General features: G+C 39.2%; 1 non-coding gene across 1 annotated transcript; it reads left to right on the top strand.

Annotated features, from left to right (window-relative positions):
* Positions 1-3,764: 3,764 nt before the first annotated feature.
* LOC148565114 (small nucleolar RNA R71) lies at positions 3,765-3,872 on the top strand. Its single transcript, XR_015885380.1, has one exon. It is a non-coding gene; the product is annotated as a small nucleolar RNA R71 (small nucleolar RNA).
* Positions 3,873-4,817: the final 945 nt, after the last annotated feature.

The raw sequence follows: 4,817 nt of genomic DNA, 5'->3' as shown, positions 1-4,817 counted from the left end.
TCCATTGAAGTTTAGAATGATTGGCATCTATAGGAACTTAGAATTCAGATAGTGTTATTGATTCTCCTAGTTCAGTATGTTGATTCTTGAACACAGCTACTTTATGAGTCTTGGCCGTGGCCCTAAGCACTTTGTTTTCCAGTATTACCACCGGATACATAAATGCCACAGACACATAACTGGGTGAACCTTTTCAGATTGTGACTCAGCTTTGCTAAAGTCCCCAATTAGAGGTGTCCAGGGTTCTTAAGCACACTCTTCTTTTTGCTTTGACCTTGACTTTAACCGCTCAGTCTCAAGTTTTCACTTGACACCTACACGCCACAAGCACATGGTTAGGGACAGCTTGGTTTAGCCACTTAGGCCAGGATTTTATTCCTTTAGGCCCTCCTATCCACTGATGCTCAAAGCCTTGGATCCTTTTTATTACCCTTGCCTTTTGGTTTTAAGGGCTATTGGCTTTTTGCTTTTGCCTTTTGGTTTAAAGAGCTTTTGGCTTTTTCTGCTTGCTTTTTCTTTTTCTTTCTCTCTCTTTTTTTTTCGCCATTTTTTTTTTGCAAGCTTTGTTCTTCACTGCTTTTTCTTGCTTCAAGAATCAATTTTATGATTTTTCAGATTATCAAATAACATGTTTCCTTTTTCATCATTCTTTCAAGAACCAACATATTTAACATTCATAAACCACAATATCAAAAGATATATGCACTGTTCAAGCATTCATTCAGAAAACAAAAAGTATTATCACCACATCAAAATAACTAAACTAGTTTCAAGGATGAATTCGAAACCATGTACTTCTTGTTCTTTTGTAATTAAAGCATTTTTCATTTAAGAAAGGTGATGGATTCATAGGACATTCATAGCTTTAAGACATAGACACTTAAACACTAGTGATCATGTAATAAGACACAAACATAAATAAACATAAAGCATAATAAACGAAAAACAGTAAAATAAATAGACAAGAAGATTAAGGAATGAGTCCACCTTAGTGAGGGTGGCGTCTTCCTCTTGTTGAAGAACCAATGGTGCTTTTGAGCTCCTCTATGTCTCTTCCTTGCCTTTGTTGCTCCATCCCTAGTAATTTTGGTGCTCCTATCCTTAGTTGCTCCCAATAGTTGTGTGGAGAAAAATGTATCCCTTGAGGCATCTCAGGGATTTCTTGGTGAGGGAATTCCTCATGCTCTTGTTGAGGTCCATGATCTCTTGTTTTGCAGTCAAATGCTCTACTACTGAGCTATGGACCCTTGAGATGAATCTCTCCATCTCCCATGACTCAGAAGTGGAAGCTTTTGCCTTCCCTTTCCTCTTTCTAGAGGTTTCTCTTGGCCTTAGGTGTCATAAATGGTTATGGAAAAATAAAAAGCAGTACTTTTACCACACCAAACTTAAAATGTTTGCTCGTCCCCGAGCAAAAGAAGAAAGAAAGAAGGAGAAGAAGAAGGAAATAGAGGAGGTGGAGGTGTGTGAATGGTTCGGCCAAGGGGGTTTTAGGTGGTTATGATGTGTGAAAAGGAAGGAGTGATGGTTTGAATCTGAGTGGGTGGGTGTAGGTGGGTTGTATGATGGTTTTGGAGGAGTAATAGAGGTGATTGGTGGAGGTTATTTGGGGAAGAGAGTTATGAAAAGGTGTGAAGAGGAGAGAAGAAGAGGTGGGGTAGATGGGGATCTGTGGGGTCTACAGATCAAGTGGGGCCAAGGACTTAACATCCCTGCTCCAATTAGACGTGTAAAACGCCCTTGTTGTGCAATCCTGGCGTTTAACGCCAGATTGCTACTTGTTTCTGGCGTTAAACGCCCAAATGTAGCCTGTTTCTGGCATTTAACGCCAGGCAGATGCTTGTTTCTGGTGTTAAATGCCAGCTTGGTGCTTGTTTCTGGCATTAAATGCCAGACAAATGCTTGTTTCTGGCGTTTAAACGCCAGACTGCTCTCCTCCAAGGTGTGCTGATTTCAATGCTGTTTTTCATTCTGTTTTTGATTTTTTAGTAGTTTTTGTGACTCCACATGATCATCAACCTACTAAAACACGAAATAAAAAAAGGAAAATAAAATATATATAATTAAATAACATTGGGTTGCCTCCCAATAAGCGCTTCTTTAACGTCAATAGCTTGACAGTGAGTTCTCATGGAGGCTTACAGATGTTCAGAGCATTGTTGGGACCTCCCAACGCCAAACTTAGAGTTTGATTGTGGGGGCTTTAGTTGACTCTGCAGTGAGAGAAGCTTTTCATGCTTCCTCTCCATGGTTATAGAAGGAGATCCTTGAGTCTTAAACACAAGGTTGTCCTCATTCAATTGAAGGACCAATTCTCCTCTGTCCACATCAATCACAGCTCTTGCTGTGGCTAGGAAGGGTCTTCTAAGGATGATGGATTCATCCTCTTCCTTCCCAGTGTCTAGGATTATGAAATCAGCAGGGATGTAAAGGTCTTCAACCTTTACTAACACATCCTCTACTTGTCCATAAGCCTATTTTCTTGAGTTGTCTGCCATCTCTAATGAGATTCTGGCAGCTTGCACCTCAAAGATCCCAAGTTTCTCCAATACAGAGAGTGGCATTAAGTTTATTCCTGACCCCAGGTCACACAGAGCCTTCTCAAAGGTCATGGTACCTATGGTACAGGGTATTAAGAATTTTCTAGGATCCTGTTTCTTTTGAGGTAATTTCTGCCTATCCAATGCATTCAGTTCATTGGTGAGCAAGGGAGGTTCATCTTCCCAAGTCTCATTACCAAATAATTTGGCATTCGGCTTCATGATTGCACCAAAGTACTTAGCAACTTGCTCTTCAGTAATTTCTTCATCCTCTTCAGAGGACGAATACTCATCAGAGCTCATGAAGGGCAGAAGGAGGTTCAATGGAATCTCTATGGTCTCTAATTGAGCCTCAGATTCCTTTGGTTCCTCGAAGGAAAACTCCTTATTGGTCACTGGACGTCCCAGGAGGTCTTCCTCACTAGGATTCACGTCCTCCTCCTCCCTTGTAGGTTCGGCCATGATGGTTAAATCAATGGCCTTGCACTCTCTCTTTGGATTTTCTTCTGTATTGTTTGGGAGAGTAGTAGGAGGAGTTTTAGTGACTCTTTTACTCAGCTGGCCCACTTGTGCCTCCAAATTTCTAATGGAGGACCTTGTTTCATTCATGAAACTTACAGTGGCCTTAGATAGATCAGAGACTATATTTGCTAAGCTCGATGGATTCTGCTCAGAATTCTTTGTCTGTTGCTGAGTGGATGATGGAAAAGGCTTGCTACTGCTAAACCTGTTTCTTCCACCATTATTAAAGCTTTGTTGAGGCTTTTGTTGATCCTTCCATGAGAAATTTGGATGATTTCTCCATGAGGGATTATAGGTGTTTCCATAGGGTTCACCCATGTAATTCACCTCTGCTATTGCAGGGTTCTCAGGATCATAAGTTTCTTCTTCAGAAGATGCCTCTTTAGTACTGTTGGATGATTCCTTCAATTCATTCAGACTCTGAGAAATCATATTGAATTGCTGATTCAATACTTTATTCTGAGCCAATATGGCATTCAGAGTATCAATTTCAAGAACTTCCTTCCTCTGAGGCGTCCCATTACTCACAGGATTCCTTTCAGAAGTGTACATGAACTGGTTATTTGCAACCATGTCAATGAGTTCTTGAGCTTCTATAGCCATTTTCTTTAGGTGAATGGATCCACCTACAGAATGGTCCAATGACATCTTTGATAATTCAAACAGACCATCATAGAATATATCCAGGATGGTCCATTCTGAAAGCATGTCAGAAGGACACTTTTTGGTCAGTTCCTTATATCTCTCCCAAGCTTCATAGAGGGATTCACCTTCCTTCTGTCTGAAGGTTTGAACATCCACTCTAAGCTTGCTAAGCTTTTGAGGAGGAAAGAACTTGGCTAAGAAAGCTGTGACTAGCTTATCCCAAGAGTTCAGGCTGTCTTTAGGTTGAGAGTCCAACCATATTCTAGCTCTGTCTCTTACAGCAAATGGGAAAAGCATAAGCCTGTAGACCTCAGAATCAACCCCATTGGTCTTAACAGTATCACAGATCTGCAAGAATTCAGTTAAGAACTGAAAAGGATCTTCTGATGGAAGTCCATGAAACTTGCAGTTCTGTTGCATCAGAGAAACTAATTGAGGTTTCAGCTCAAAATTGTTTGCTCCAATGGCAGGGATTGAGATGCTTCTTCCATGTAAATTGGAATTTGGTGTAGTAAAGTCACCAAGCATCTTCCTTGCATTGTTGTTATTTTCGGCCATGTCTCCTTCTTTTTCGAAGATTTCTGTCAGATTTTCTCCAGAGAGTTATGCTTTAGCTTCCCTTATCTTCCTCTTCAGAGTTCTTTTAGGTTCAGGATCAGCTTCAACAAGAATGTTCTTATCCTTGTTCCTACTCATATGAAAAAGAAAAAAACAGAAAAGAAGAGGAATCCTCTATGTCACAGTATAGAGATTTCTTATGTAAGTATAAGAGAATAATAGAGGAAGGAAAAGATAAGAATCCAAACACAAGGGAGAGGAATGAGTTCGAATTCTTGGGTGAAAGAGGGGTGTTAGTAGATGAATAAATAAATAGAAAGAGATGAGGAGAAGAGAAATTTGAAAATTAAATAAATTAAAATAAAAGTATTTTTGTTTTTAAATTGAATTTAAAATAAAAAATAAAAATCAAAGTTCGAAAATTAAAAAAGGAAAATTGAATCAAATTAAATTAAATTTAAAACAATTAGTTAATTTAAAAAGGAATTTTGAAAAAGAGGGAAGGGATTTTCGAAAATTAGAGATAGAATTAGTTAGGTAGTTTTGAAAAAG

The sequence above is a fragment of the Arachis ipaensis genome, chromosome B5 (assembly GCF_059453495.1).
Source record: "Arachis ipaensis isolate K30076 ecotype BB chromosome B5, ASM5945349v1, whole genome shotgun sequence".
Lineage (NCBI taxonomy): Eukaryota > Viridiplantae > Streptophyta > Magnoliopsida > Fabales > Fabaceae > Arachis > Arachis ipaensis.
The sequence above is the reverse complement of the archived record's forward strand: the minus strand, read 5'-3'. Positions and strand labels throughout refer to the sequence as shown.